The 16,493-nt window shown below is 42.2% G+C and overlaps 1 long non-coding RNA gene across 1 annotated transcript; it reads left to right on the forward strand.

Moving 5' to 3' along the window:
- The first annotated feature begins 1,601 nt into the window (after positions 1-1,601).
- On the forward strand, positions 1,602-12,640 carry LOC119533194. Its single transcript, XR_005216606.1, has 3 exons — positions 1,602-1,857; positions 11,561-11,712; positions 11,875-12,640. It is a non-coding gene; the product is annotated as an uncharacterized LOC119533194 (long non-coding RNA).
- Positions 12,641-16,493: the final 3,853 nt, after the last annotated feature.

Genomic DNA, 16,493 nt, shown 5'->3' on the forward strand with positions numbered 1-16,493 from the left:
AAGCCATCACACTACCAATTCCTAAACCAATCACTGGCAAGAGTACAGGGGGAGGGGTGCAGTGTAGAAAGAGAAAATGGTCTCAAAAATAAGCCACTAAAAGTTCTTACATGCCACAAAATCCTATTAGTTTTTCAAAGTTCAGATAAAATTTTACTCTTTCTTTAATCTTTCTTTGATTATCTTAACCAGAAGTGACCACTCCTTCTTACGTATTTAAGACCTTGAGTTCAGGCCAAAAACTTTGGAGTCATTCCTGATTTTTCTCTTGTTCTCCATCCTTTACCTTTAAAACATATTCAGAATCCAGCCTCTTCTCAACACCCTCATTCCTATCACTCTCACCATTTCACCCCCAGATGATTGCAATCTCCTTTCACCGGCCTTATGCTTCTCTTCTGGCACCCTTACAGGCCTTCTTGCACCCCTAGGATCACAGAATGATCCTTTCAAAATTTAAGTCAGATCATGTCACCTCTCTGCTCAAAACCTTCCAGTGATTTCAGAATAAAATCCAAACTCCTTCCCACCACCCTCCATGATCCACCCCTGTCACTGCTCTGACTTCGTCTGCTACCCATTCCCCTCCATCACTCCCCTCCAGTCACAGTGGCCTTCCTGTGTTTCTTAGAACACTGCAAGCACACTCTCTCCTTAGGGCCTTTGCACTTGCTATTCACCTTGCTTGGAAAATTCTTCCTTCAGAGTCCCTGTCTTCCTTCAAGTTACTCAATGTCACCTTCTCCAAGAGGCTTTCCTTGTCCTTCTATCTAAAAAAACCACCCTCCTTCAACCCTGTCACTCTCTAATCTCTCACTCTGCTTTATTTCCCTTTGCAGCACTTGTTTCAAATTGCTATATTATTTATTTGCTTGTTTACATTCTTATTCATTAGAACATTTCGCGAAGCAAAGGGTCTTATCTGTTTTGTTCACTGGTTTACAACAAAGCCTAGCATGTGGGAGGTGCTCAATGTTTAGTTGTTGAATGCTTGCATACTTCTTTAACCTTTGTTTTCTGTCCACCTCATTTGGCATGGTCTCAAGCTGTTATCTTTGTGTGTGTACACATCCTGTCTCTCCAACAGGAGCATAAGCTTTCAAAGGGCCAGAATTGAGTCTCAAAGCACCATACCTTGTAAAAAGAAGGTGCCGAGAAATTCATGTTGTTGATAGATTTGGAGGGAAGATAGATTAGGGCAACCACAGCTGTCCACATTTTATCTAACCCGTTCTTGGCAGGACCCTGAGAAGATGTGGTAGGGAACAGGAAGGCACATTTAGTGGAGGGTGTGGAGTTTGGAACTCTATCCCAGAGAGGGCCCAAATTAAGTGCTGAGAAAAAGGAGGGAGTCATCTCTCTGCTATTGAAAGAATAAAGGGGCACATATCCTATTCCCCTAGAACTGGTCTTTGCAAGTTTGTTTGCAGTCTGGCAGCTCTTTGCAGCTGAACAGAGCTTCACTCTTGTTAACTGATGCAAAGGTCACTACTTAACCAGATGCTAAACAGAAGCAGCAAAGGCAAAGAGCTGCTTAGGTCACGTGTAGTCACTGCTCAAATCATCACCAGCTCACTCCAACCCTCCGAGTACACCGAGTACACTGTGAGGGGTGTCTGAGCCCCAGGAGAGCAGGTCCTGCCGGCCCATGCTCTCGCTTCCACACACAGTTCTCCCACACCAATTCCAGCAGCTGGGCCATTCACCAGACGCAAGGGAACCAGGCCCCTTTCAAAGTCGACAGCATTACACTTGCCACAGGAGAAAGGGACAAACGAGACTGAAGACAGAGCTTTCCACAGAAGAAAAAGATGCAGAATGCATGCTAAGCCAAAAAAGCAAATGCCCGGAATAACTGTGAGCATTGTTTGAAACCAAGCCTGTGCAGAGGGGACCTAGGTGGAGGAGGCAGCGGGAGCTGAGGTGGTCTGAGGACGCAGAGCGAATGCCCTAGGGAGCAGGGCGGGAGGAGACGGAAGTATTTTAAGCAACCTTAAAAGGCTCCTTTTAGCATTCTGCAGGAAATGAAAAGCAGATGGGTTGGTTTGGAACTTGTTTACTCATTTGTTGGTCTCTGTGAAGCTTCCAGGGCAGAGTTAGGACTGGAGAGAAAGGGTGTTTTAGGCAAATCCTATAGTGTCTCCACACTGATGGAGTGGGGCCCTGGTTAAATGGAATCATTTTCCCCTTGAGAAGTAGGAATTTTGGCTGAAAAACCCTCGTTCTTTCAGGGTAGGGCAGGTCGGGCTGGAGGAAACAGAATTTACTTGCTTGCTCCTTCTTACGGGAACTAAAGGTTAATACGCCTTCTCTCCTTCATTCAGTTCATAGTCTACAGGGCAGAGAGGCAAAAACAGAGGCCTGGAGGTTGAGAAGACAAAGGAATGGTTCATGCCAAAGGTCTTGGGCTTTGCGGAGAGCTTGTCAGAACACAAATTAATGGGAGCCACAGAGTTTCTACTTGGTAGAGCTGGGTGGGCCCCAATGGCTATATATTGGAATCACCTTGAGATTAAAATATACTGGTGGCTGGGCCTTATTCCCAAAGGTTCTGATAGTAATTTATCTAGAGTGTGATTTGGATATTTTTTTAAAGCTCCCCCAGTATTTCTAAAGTACAACCAAGGTTGACAACTACTGATCTATTACTCTTTTACCTGCCACCATCATATCCCCAGCTTAATTTTAATTTACCTTCATAGTATGGTCCCTGGGTCCCACAGAGGACTGTGAGATCCAGATTAGGCATAAACCTAGATTTGGGGAGAACCAGCTAAAAAAGTATTGCTCTTTGAAACATAAACTATCAAAGATCCATGTAAATGCAGGCAATTACCTTTTATGTAATCTGCCCAAAAGTAGCACTCCTAAAAGAGGTTTTGTAAATAAGCTGCTGCCAGAAGGCAGCAAAAGTAATCATCTTTAACATTTATTGAGCACTTATTACATGCCAGGTACTTTCATTTTAAACTCATTTAGTTCCTACAACAACTCAATGGTGTGATACTATTATCATCCTCCATTTAACTAATAAGGAAACCGAGGCACTGGAAGGTGAAGTAATTTGTTGAAAATCATATAACTAACAAGTGGCAGAGTTGACTCTCAAACTTTGGTGCATGTCTGAATTAACTACAGAGATTGTTCAAAATACAGATGATCAGACCCCCATCCCAGATCAATTGGATCACAGTCTCTTGGGGTGGGTCTTTATCATAATTATTTTTAACAAACTTCCTAGTGAGTTGGTTATTTGTCAAGGTATGAGACCATTGCTGGGATTTCATATGAAGTCTTTGGAATTAGATTATCCCAGGTTCAAATTTTTTGCATCACTTATAACTGGGATCTTTGAACAAGTTACCTTGCCTCCCTCTAAGCTTCCTTTTCCTCATCTGTGAATGGGAATGATTGTACATACTTCCTGGGATTGTTCTGAGGATGACATGGGAATAAAGCACTTAGCTTAATGGCAGGCACCTTGCAAGCCAAGCGGAAGGACAATTTGAGACATGAGCCTAGTCTTCCCTTCCACCATCAACACCACACACTTCACTGTACCTCCCCGTTGCAGTCAGAGGTTTTCCCTGCCTCGGGGAGAAGTGGGTTGCTACACTTGGAGTGCCAAGAAAAAGGAAGTCAATGCTTAGCTTTGGAGATTGACATCAGATTATTGAACTCAAGACATAGACTTGGGAGAAAGGATTTTTGAGCATTCAGGAACTGTTTAGACCTAACTATGGATAAATAAGACTGGTCCAAAAGAACTCCCCCCACTTCCCCATCCAAGAATGCCAGCCTCCAGATGCTCGGTAGGATTATCTGGAGTATAGAGATGGGTGGTCTCCAAGAAGGACCCCAGTCAATTGCCACCTTCCCAGGGTGAAGCTCTTCGGAAGCGAGGACACTGTGGTTGGAGAGAAGAATAGCACATAAACTTTAAGGAATAACAGAGGATGTTCTCCACTTCCTATCTGGGGAGAGGAGCTAATACCACAGCTGTGCCCTATATACCAACAGCTATAGGGACAATAGACCAAAGATGGTTGTGTGATTGACAGGGACAGAGAGAGCCCAATGACAGCCTTGTTTCCTGTGGTCCCAAAGGGGCATGGGAGAGCAACTGGACCCTTCGTATACCCTGAGAAGGCTCTGAAGTTAGCTGAGAGTGAGAGCCAGCAGCCCAAAGGGGTCACGTAGTAGAGGAACAACCATGGATGGCAGCATGGTCTGAGCAACCCAAAAAGGCATGCAGCCACTTTAGAGCACGAGAACACAGTGCTGTGCAGAATACCCCTGGATGCCAGTGGGGAGAGATGCACATGATCAGAGACAAAATGGGACGCTTACACATCTTTGAACATACCGACTCAGAACACATAGTGCTACCAGGCACCCCCCCCCCCATGCCCACTCCCACTCCTCTCCAACTGAGATTCCAACTAAAGGAGAATAAGGGAGAGTGTGAGTGTGGATTAATTTTCTTGGTAGTTACTAGGTTGATGTTTCTGCATCACACAGAATGGGAATCTGAGATAAAAATCATGTTCTGTCTTAGAAAATCAAAAGTACATTTGTACACATCAGAAACGATCTTGTAAAATTAAGAACTGCTAATTATTAGCACTATCAAGTTTTCTAAATCTCAGCAAGACACCCAGCATGACCCCCTAAAAGTAGTACAATAATCAATTTAAAATGTATTTAATCAGCAGCTATCTCAGCAATGGCAGCATGTCGTGACAAGGAGTAAGTTTTTGGTGACACACACAAGATATTGAAAAAGGAGAAGTGAAACTGCAGCATCACTGCAGCAGTGCTGAGGGGAGAGAGACAATGTGCCTGTTAGCCTGGATTGTTATTCCACCTTCTGGATGGTGTTCTTGCAGTCAAGCAGCCAGAGCTCCCATGTTCTACTGCGATCTGGACTCATACCCATGAGGCCACTTAGTATCCCTATACTACAATTTGATATTCACCAAACAATGACAAATTTAGCTTTCCGAACACCTAAAAGAGAGGGGTACAGATCATAGGCACAAGGGCTTTGATCATTGGAAAGGTGCATCCTCCCCTGTAAATCCACACATTGGCTTTCTGGCTCGTAAATTGGTCTCTAGTGAGTTAATTAATGGAAGTCTCCTAGATTAGGTTGCCAGACTTACCAAATTAAAATACAAATATTGCTTGGGACATACTTATACTAAAAAAAATTATCATTTATCTGAAATTCAAATTTAACTGGGCACTCTGTTTTTTTTTGTTTGTTTGTTTGTTTGTTTGTTTGTTTTGTCCTGCTAGAGCCTGCTCACTGGGCTGGTAAAATGGATGTTCTTGTAAAATTAATACCTGCTAATTATTAAGACTATGGGTCAATCTCAGCTCTGAGACTAACTTCACCAAGATAGTGCCACCCACGGAAGGTCCACTAAGTCATCAGCCTGTGTTAGGGTTAGGGTTTCTCTCTGGGTCTCTTTCTCACAATAATCGTTATATATTTTAATCCTTCTCTTCATTTATACACAAAGAAAATACACAACCTCCCTTATTGTGCTTCCCACGTCTTTACCACCTGTTACTTCCAAGATATTCAACTTGGACAATAAATGCATAAAATCAAAAGCTGCTTCTTGGTGGCATCCAAGGAGGTAATTAACATTATCAATAACATCTATTATTTTTTAAGATTAGTTGCTTTCCTGCAGTAGCTAGTTAAATATGGATTTTTTTCAACAAAGAGCATTTCTGTTCCTGGACCTGAGTCTAATCTTCTCTCTGATAACTGCTTCAATCACAACGTAGGCTTTGCTATCCCCAGCCTGAAGATCACCTTTGTAGAAAAAAAAAAAAATCCATTAATCCATCTCTGAAGGGCCACTTCATTTATGCCTAGGGAAAATTAAGACAGGAGGATCTCCACAAAGCAGGGAACAGTTTGGTTTATGATTCAACGAGCATAAAGAGGGTCTCTTTACTCTCTTTCCAAGCAGGGTTTACTCCTCAGCACAAACATCTCGCAGGATGTCGGTATCTTATACTTGAGTGGCTTCCCTTTGTGAACTTCTAAGACATTTTCTGCCTATAAAGAAGCAATATTGATTGTTTTTCCCCAAATCACAAGGACTACTTGCTACTTGACTCCTCCCTTGTGCAATTTTTGCTAACAAACTAAAGTCTTTCTGGTAAAGTGTGATTTAGGTAATTTCTTTTGAATTTTGGTTTTAACTTATTGCCAGCATTTCTGAAGTAGTTTAGGGTGAACATCAGAGATAAAAGAGTCATCTCGGTCCTTCTATTTCTTCTACTTCCCCTTATTTTTTAACTTAAACATTTTCAGACTGAGAATTAATGTATCCTCCCAACCATGGCAACTGGCAAGTCATTCTCTAAAATATATTGTGAAATTAATGGATTTCCATTTGGGGCGAGGTAAACAAAAGTAGGTAATATATATGCCTTTTTATCTATAGACACACAGTATTGGGAGCTGAAGAATTGTTAAGTAGCCTAAGCCAGGCTTGTCTTTAGGTTAAAAAACCTAAACAGTCAATCACCAATTTGGTTTTTCTCAAGCTGTCAGCCAGAAACAGAGAGAAGTATAACACTGAACAGGGTCCAAAAGGGATTTAGATTTTTTTTTTTTAGGCTGTTTTAAGGAGCTAAGAAGATGCTACATTTGCCCCCGTGTTTTCCACCAAGTCACCCCTCCTTGTATGGCAGTGAGGGCTGCTCTCGGACTCAGGGCTCCCAGGAGAAGGTGGGAGGAAGCCTTGCTCCCATGGGGCCAGGGGCTGGTGGTTTGGTGAAACAGAGGTGGTTAGGAAACCTCCTCAGATTAATCACCTGGGTCATTTGCAGGGCAAAGATGGCCAGAGGCGAGGCAGAGAGGCTTTAAAGGCTTCTCCCTTGGTGGGAGCTTGACTACAGGCAAAACGGACTAAGTGATCGCAACCTCATTCCCCCGTCCAAAGAGCGTTTCTCCCTAACTTTTCTTACTGTTATTATTTTTATTGTGGTAGCATAGACAACATAACATTCCCCATTTTAGTCACTTTCAAATATACAATTCAGAGTTGTTAATTACAGTCACAGTGTTGTGCTACCATCACCACATCTGTTACCAAACAGACACTCTGTACCCTCTAGGCATTAACTCCCCATCCCCCAACCCCACCCCATCCCATCCCTTCTTTCTGTCTCTATGAATTTGCACATTCTTGGTTTTGTTTTTTTTTCCTGTAAGTGATATCATACAATATTTTGGTTTATTTTATTCAATATAATGTCTTGAAGGTTCATCCATGTTGTCTTATATATCAGAACTTCATCCCTTTGTTTATTTGTTTTCATTCCTTTTTATAGCCCAATAATATTCCATTGTATGGATATACCACATTTTGTTTATCCATTCACCTGTTGATAGATACTCAGATGCTTCAACCTTTTAGCCGTTGTGTCTATAATCCCCAGTTCCTAAAACAGTTGAATTCATCACCTCTTCGGAGGGGGAGCCATGGTGAAAGCAAAGGCTGAAAATCTCCACAGAGGGTTTTCTTGCATTCTATTATAGTACCTATCATAACGTAGCATAATTGTTTTCTAAACAGAGTTTGTCTTTCTGTTTTGCAGGGGATTTAGCACCAGTAGCATCACTGGTGCAGGTGAAACTCATGAATGGGGCAGGTAGACAGGTCTTCTGTTCTCCCAGATCCTACAGAGAAGCAGGGTTGGATAGAGGTCCAATTGGCTGCAGCATAGGGCTATGCTCCTGGAGAAGAACCTTTTGTCACTTTTCCATTTTATAGGTCAACTAGGAAGGGGCTTTGTGAAAGGGAAGGAAAGTGTATAGATTGAATCATACATCCCAACAAAAGACATGTTCTTAATCTTAATCTGTATTCCTGTGGGTTTGAACCCATTTGTAAATGGGACCCTTTGAAGATGTGTCATCAGTTAAGGTGTGGACTCATTTGTGAATAGGATCTTTAAATTCCTGTTTAGCTGTGGCCAAACTGAATCAGGGTGGGCCTTCATTGGCATTACTGTAGTTCTTACAAAGAGAAGACAGAGAAAGCCACAAGAGGAGACCAAGGACAATGCCATGTGATGGGAGGCAGAGATGGAAGCCAAGGAACCCCAAGGATTGTAGCAAGCCAGCACCAGAACTCTATAGACTTTGGGAACAAAGCATAACCTTGCTGACACCTTGATTTTGGACTTTGAGCTTCCCAAATCATAAGCCAATAAATTCCTATTGTCAGGCCAACCCATTGTGTGGTACTTGCCATAGCAGCCCTGGCAAATTAGAACTAAAAGAGATAAATATATGGGGACTCAGATACTAAGCAATGTGAGTTTAGGGGTCTGCTGCTTAGGGAAGTGCTAGGAAAAGCCCAGATAGAGGACTTGAGGTCCTCCTGGTCCCATGAAAGTTGAGAGGGGGTACAGCCAGCCTCTCCCGCTGCAGAAAGGGAAGCCAGCTAACTGCCAGGCAACCCGAGAAAGAGCTCTGGGGACCATTCATTGGACAACTTTACTTGTCAGGCCACACTTTCTACACATATTCCCCAAACCTAGCTGTTCTGGTTTGCTAATGCTGCTGGAATGCAAAACACCAGAAATAGATTGGCTTTTACAAAAGGAGGTTTATTTGGCTACACAGCCACAGTCCCAAGGCCACAAAGTGTCCAAGGCAACACATCAACAATCAGGTACCTTCACTGGAGAATGGCCAATGGCGTCTGGAAAAACTTTGCTAGCTGGGAAGGCACATGGCTGGCATCTGCTCCAGAGTTCTGGTTTCAAAATGGCTTTCTCCCAGGACATTCCTCTCTAGGCTGCAGCTCCTCAAAAATGTCACTCTTAGTTGCTCTTGGGGTGTTTGTCCTCTCTTAGCTTCTCTGGAGCAAAAGTCTGCTTTCAAAGGCCATCTCCAAAATGTCTCGTAAGCTGAAGCTCCTCTCTCAGTTCCTGTGCATTCTTCAAAGTGTCCCTCTTGGCTGTAGAAAGCTTGCTCCTTCTGTCTGAGCTTATACAGTGCTCTAGTAAACTAATCAAGGCCCAGGCTGAATGGGCAGGGCCACACCTCCATAGAAATTATCTAATCAGAGTTATCACCTACAGTTGGGTGGGTTGCATCTCCATGGAAACACTCAAAGAATTACAATCTAATCAACACTAATAAGTCTACCTGCACAAGATTGTATCAAAGATAATGGTGTTTTGGGGGACACAATACAGTCAAATTGGCACACTAGCTGAGTCCCTAGTATGTAAAAATACAAGGTACTCAGTAAATAACAATAGCTACCACTTATTAAGTGCCTGGGCTTGCAATTAACTTAGTGTATTTTATCACTAGTTTTCATCACTTCTTTTTTCTCAAGTCTGTGCCTTGAGTGCCCTCCTACTGAAATGTCCTCCAACTATAAGGCCTCCTGGCCCTTCTGCATCATTACAAGCTGGTCTGGATTCTTTTCTTACCTATGCCGGTCTAGTCTGCTCTCCACTTTCCAAACCCACAGGTCCTTGAAAAGCAGTAATGGTCAGCGCTTGTCTGCTGTTAGCAAAAGTTCCAAAGGAGTAAAATAAAAGGTAGGTGAAGAGCAGGAGCAGCAGAGAGGTTAAGAAACACCAGTCAAACCTGGTTCTTTGGCAGAACCCGTGGGGACACAATGAACCAAGGTCAGGTAAGTCTGGGCCCTGAGACTGGAAAGACTTCCCACCTTTACACTCAACAAGTTGCTCATTACACTCAACAAGTTGCTCAGTGAACAACCCAGAACATGTTGACTCAGGCAGAAGCAGCTGTTGTATACCCCAGGGCCTTGTAAGCCGTAACGAGCACTTCGCTCTTCCCCCTTCTCCTCATCAAAAGCATTTATTAAATGTCCTAAATATTAAACAAGGCAGGTGGAAGAGAAAGGTGGGAAACAGGAAGATTGAATTCAATTTTTTTAAAAGCCAGAAAAATGTGCATAACACCTTATTTGAAGAATAAAGTGGATGTTTCTGATCCAGCCAGGTGTATTGTTAAACCTGTAGGGGAGAGATAGGAAAACAGACCATTTTTTCCTTTCAGTTACAAATACCATGAGCTCAGAGTTGAACTGCCAAGCCTCTAGAATAAATCATCTGATTTGTTCTCCCAACAAGGGCCACAGAACTGACAAAATCATGGGAAAGAAAAATATATAAAATCTGTTCAAGTCAATGTTAAGATTACTCTAAGTGTGAAAATTTTATTAGCAAATTGACTAAATGATAAGCTGCTTGAGTAATGAAATGGTGCTGTATTTATTTTTTGCTTCCTAGAGCCAAGCCCAGTATATAAGGCATAGTGGCTGCTCAGAGAGTGTTTACTAGAAGAAAATAGAAGGCAGGAGCCAAGACTTATACAACTTTGTGTTCCTCTCAGTGCTTGGCACTAAATGAATGAATGGGGTCATTAATAAATGAGAAATGTAGTTTCAGATTTGCATTCTAAGGAAAGCATATGTCTCTTTGCAAGCAGTGTTATCGTCTCCCTAATTATTCAAGAAGTCTGTGTTTTCTTCTTAATTTCATTTTGATTTTGTCCCCTTAGCAGACAGGGCTTTTGCTAAACTAATCTTACTGCTCATTAAAGATAGTTCTGCTGGCTTTTCTTTATCCTCGTGAAGACTGAAACAGTCCTGAAGGTCTGCAGCTGTGGAGGCATATCTTCCATTACTCCTAATTTGCCTCCAGCTTTTGTGGCCCTCTCCCTTCTAGTCCCTCTTCTCCGAGTTTAGACTCCCTTTGTTTGGCAGCTCACTCCTACCATTCCAGTGAAAGTCAGCGCTCTCAACTTTTATACGGAAAGAACATGTGGGTCCTATGGATCACCAAGAAAGCATATCGAATGCATGTGGGGAAACTGAGGTAGAAGCAGGGAGAAAAAAGAGCTTTCCTCACAACAGTCCTAAGCAGAAGGGTGACGGGGGCCAGTGTTGGGCTTTCTTCCCAATCGCAAGTAGAGACAGGTGCATGCCCGAGGAGGCTTCATTTGGGAGGCAAAGTACCGTGCAGTACATTCTCTCCCTTTGCAAATGCAGAAAACCTCCCTATTTTACAGCTGAGAAACTGAAACTCCGAGAGGTTAGACAACTCCGAGAGGTTAGACAACTTCCTCAGCACCCCTTTCAGCCTGAGCAAGGTGCTCCCCCTCTAACCCTCCCTCCAGAGGCCTCGGACTCAGCATTTATCACACTGCAATGCAGTTACTTACCCGTCTTTCCTCGATTTTCTGTGGGCTCCCTGAGGGCAGAAACCATGTTTCATCTTTGTAACTCTCGAGGAGAAAGCCCTCGATAAATGTTTGCTGAATGATGCTCAAGGTCACCTAGCTAATAAATGGCAGAGCTGGCACCAGGACTAGGTCTTCTTTTCCTCAAAGTCCCATATCCTTTATATTCTATGGGGACACTTTCTGAAAGAAAGTAGGCTACGGATGTGTGAATAAGCCAACCCAGCATTGCCATGTTTATGAACTAGTGTGAGTTTTCAAACTTTTGTTTTCCTTTCTTCCTTCTATTGTCAGGTACCCAGAGCTGAGCAGGGGTCACGTCTATAACCCCCAGCTCCTGAAATAGCTGAATTCATCACCTCTTCATGGGGGGAGCCTTGGTGAAAGCGAAGGCTACAAGTCTCCACAGAGGGCTTTCTTGCTCCCTCTCCTACCCTCTTGGCCAGGTGTGAACAAACACTCCGAAGCAACTTGGGGGTGACTGAAAGGAGATGCCAAAGACTTTGATCCATGGTTCTTAAAATATTGGAGGGTTTTCTGATCTTGAGTTGTCTGAACAACTGGGCTGGAAATCACATGCTAATAGGCTTGTTTCTGCTCTCTTCCAGTCACACATGTTGACCATGGAGGCCCTGTTCTGGTCACACACAAGTGACAAGGGAGTACTTGGCTTCATCGAAATGAATGTGACCAGACACTGCCAAGAATGAGGTACCCAGGCTTTGCTGCTGCTGAGAGGAGGGATTCCCTGGCTCGAAAAGAAAGCCCAGAATGAAAAGGCAGCAGAGCCAAGGGTCACAGAGGGCCATATTTGTGGTGATGAACAGTCCAGGCTGTGGAGCTAGGTCTGTTTGGGTTCTAATCTAGTTCCATCACTTAAGTAAGTGGGCAAGTTACTTAACATCACTGTGCTTCAGTCCTCACATATCAAACGTAGTAAAAATAAATGAGGTAATCCATGATGGTTCGTATTCTCCACTGGTCCTTCCATTCTCCATCCATTCCTCCATACTGTTCCCTAAGAGGTTCGCCTCAAAGACTGTATCACCCTTACCTTCTGACTTAGGGTTAGATTCAGCCAAGGACAGATACTGGCAGAAGATTGACAGCTCAGACGAGCAAGAGCCCAGGGTATTTATTCTCCTGGGTCACTCTTTCCTCAGAGGCTGCACACCTCCACCTACATGCACAGTTCCAGCCAGACAGCCTCTCCCATGGCTACTGTCCCTAAGAGTTCCACTAACTCTGCTCTGCCCCTCACCCCTTCAGACCTCATCCCTCGCTGGGCACATTAACCCTGTCCACTCTTCTGCATGCAGTCCCTTTGTCAAATTCTCTCCATTTTACCATTTGAGTGTCCCATGTATTTCCTTTCAAGACCATGACTAATGTGCCAGATACAAAATAAGTTTTCAAATAAATATTTCATATATCTCCTTGTCCTCTTCCTTCATTATCTTCATCATCCTCTTCGTCTTCTTTATTATCATCACAGCAGTAGAATTATCATTCTAGCAGAACTAGAGGGAGAGGGTATTCATTTTCTCCAGCTGCATAGCAAGTTTTCACAAACTTAGCACTTAAAACAACACACATTTATTATTTTGCAGTTTCTGTGGGTCAGGATTCCACACCTGGCTTAGTTAGATTCTCTGCTTCAGAGTCTCACCAGGCTGCAACCAGGTGTTAGCCTGGGATGGAGTCTCAGCAGGGGCTCAGCTGGGGAAAGATCTCTTTCCAAGCTCCTTCAGGTTGCTGGTTGAATTCAATTCATCTCCTTGCAGCTGCAGAACTAAAGTCCTACTTTCTTGCTGGCTGCTCACAGCTTCTAGAAGCCACCTGCAGTTCCTTGCCACGTGGCCCTCTAAACAGGCCCTCTCACTGCAGAGCAGCTTACCTCTTCAAAGCTAGCAATGGAAAGAGAATTTCTCTGACTTTAGAGAGGACCCAGTCCCTCTTTAAATTTTTCACCTGATTAAATCAGGCCCACCCAGGATAATCTTCCTTCTTATGAACTCAAAATCAACTGATTTGGGATCTTAATTACATAGCAAAATCCCTTCACCTTGCCATACAATGTAACCTAATCAAGGCAGTGACATCCTATTACCTTTGCAAGTCACAGATTCTACCTGTGGTTGAAGGAGAGGACATTCTGCAAAGCAGCAGACACCAGTAGTCAGGAACTCATAGGAGGTCTCCTTAGGGTCTGTTGGCCGCAGAGATTTCATCAGAAGGTGGAGCAACCCTCATTTACTGCTACTTTTTTTCTTTTTTTCTCTATTTTTTTTCTTGTTATTTTTTCATTTATTTGTTTTATTTTATTTTATTTTTACCAGCTACTTTTTTTCACTAAGGTTGAGGAGGGAAGATCAATTGAGATCTGCTCAGAGCTCTGCACTGTGCCCTCCACCCTTCCATGTATCTCCTTTGTTCTTCCATCGCCCTATAGTGTCTGCTGTCATCCCCATCTTTCAGAGGAGGAAGCTGAAGCAATTCACCCAAGTCACACCATTGCCACCCATTAAACGGTTCTTAATATTTTAGACCAGAAGTAACAAAAGTTATTATAGGCGATGTTTGACGCTAAGAGGGGCTCTCCATGTACATTCCTCTTTTCTCTAGAGTTTAAATTAATATCTCTGGTTTCAGGGAAGGGAGAAAAGATGAGTCTCTTTTTCTGAAAGCAGTTGACTAATCCCAATTGTACAATCACTTAAAAAGAGTTACATACCTGGAAAAAGACAGTTTAAATTCTCAGCACCATCCTGTTCTGCCTCTTTATTGTCAATGAACTATTTCACTTCTGTTCAGGATACGTACAAAAGCAATTACAAATTACTCCATACAGAGTGCTTTTAACTATTTAAAGCATATTCATGTATATTCTGAGGCTCTCTGATTTCTCCTTTTTAACTAGACCCACTTCTAGAAACCCTCCAAAGCATAAATATTTTGCTTCAGAAGCTTTGGGAATGGCATGGATGTTTCAAAGAAAGAATTAACTAGCTTTGCCAATGCCAAGAACCCACAAGAGGCAGCTCCTTCCCATCCATTAGCAAAGTATTCACTGGTCACTTTAGCCAGTATCTAATACGGAGGCTGCTACACAGAACACACTTGATAAAAATTTGTTGAATGACTGAATGAATAAATGTAGTGCTTGGTTCTATCTATATATTCTTTTTTCAGTCTCCTTATCTTTTTCTTGCTTCTTCGTGAATCAGTTTCCTCATTTTTTTTCTTATTTTCTTTTAATTTTAAAAGTACTCTATAGGCTTGTTGTAAAAAAATAAAATCAATGGATATATTAAATGAAAAAATTAATAGAGTGAACCTTAATGTAAACTATAGACTTTAGTTAATAATATAATTATAGTAACAATGGTTTATCAATTGTAACAAATATACCACACTAATGCAAAAATGTTAATAATAGGAAAAAGTGGGAGGGGTGGGGTGGTTAATATGGTAACTCTATACTTCTTGAGTAGTTTTTCTGTAAACTTACAACTGCTCTAAAAAATAAAGTCTATGAAAAAAATAAAATAAATCCCACCCTCTCCCCCATCATGCTCTTTGGAGGTAATCACTCTGGGCAATTTGCTGTCTATTTTTATTAGAAAAGCAGGAGCATACTATATAAAAATATATATATTTGCTACTTGGTTCACCTCATGTCATGAATACCTTGTCTTTTTGCTTGCTCCTTTTTATTTGCATGTGTAGCAGACTCTTGTCAGAGTTCTGCGCTTATCTCTTTGGATCCCCTTACCATTTCCTCACACAACCAGCTGACTTCCAATGGCCAGTACCTCCAGCTTTGTGGACCAGCTCCCTTCAGCTGCTGGATCCAATCTGTCCATGGCTGGCTGGCTGGAAGTACTTGGGTATTATGTGCCTCTGGGAGACACTCTTTAACCAAGGACTAAACGTTATAGGAGTATAAATATCCCCAGCTCTCTTGCCCTTTGGCTGGGAAAATTCTGAGGCATGTACTTTGTACTGTTTTCAGTCTCCCTTAAAGATTAACCTCTGATTGTCCGCTGTAGAGGCTGGCTTAATAACATGCCCTTTATTGGTAAGCTGCCCTTCCCTGCATCACTTCCCCTTTTCCCTCCCTACACTTCCCAAACAAACATTTTTCACTTGAATCCTGGTCACAAGGTCTGCTTCTGGGAGAACGTAAACTAAGACAGCATGGATATGCTCTAGTTTAACCATTTTCTTGTTAGTGGGCCATTTAGGTTGTTACCGATTTTGCAATACAAATAATATTGCGATGAAATCCTTATCCATGTGGCTTAAGCATGTGCACATATTCCTAAATTATAATTGCTGGGTTACATTTGAACACATTTGATATTTGGAAGATACTGCCAAACTGTTCTCCAAAATGGCTTTCTTAATAGACATCCATACCAACAGTTTATTGGAGTACGCTTTTCCCTATCTCTTGTCAATGCTGGATAGTGTAAGAATTTTGATGTTTTTTTTCTGACTGGTTCGACAAAAATAACTATATCACACTTTAATTTGCATTTCCTAGATTAATCAGGCTAAACATTGCAGCTGTTCAGGTGACTACCAATTGATGGGGTGAGAATACACACAAAACACACACACCCACACATGCACACATGCCATGCAGAAAAAATTAAGGTCTGGATTTAATTAGCCAAAGACATAAGTTCTTATCAGTAGTGAATGAAGTTCTGATACTTGCTACAACATAGATGAACCTTGAAGACATCGTATTGAGTGAAATAAGTCAGACATAAAGAGACAGATATTTTTATGATTCTACTTATATGAAATAAGTAGAATATGCAAATGCATAAGACAGAAAGTAGACTACAGATTACCAGGGGTAAAGGTGTAGGGTGTGAAGTTAATGCAAAATGGATGTTGGGTTTCTGTTTGGGGTGATAGAAAAGTTCTGGTAGTGGAAGGTGGTGACTGTAGCACAACATTGTGAGTATGATTAATCCCACTGAATTTGTATGCTTGGGAGAGATTGAGATGAGAAAGTTTATGTTGTATATATGTTTTCACAATTATAAAAAGAGACAGACTAAAGAGACAATGACAATTAAATGCCATATATGATCCTGGAATGGGTCTAATGATGGAGGAGAACACATCCAAAAGGACATTACTGGGGCATATGAAAAGACTGGACTATAGACTATAAGCTTTATATCAATGTTAAATTTCTTGAACCTGA

Source organism: Choloepus didactylus, chromosome 4 (genome assembly GCF_015220235.1).
Source record: "Choloepus didactylus isolate mChoDid1 chromosome 4, mChoDid1.pri, whole genome shotgun sequence".
Classification (NCBI taxonomy): domain Eukaryota; kingdom Metazoa; phylum Chordata; class Mammalia; order Pilosa; family Megalonychidae; genus Choloepus; species Choloepus didactylus.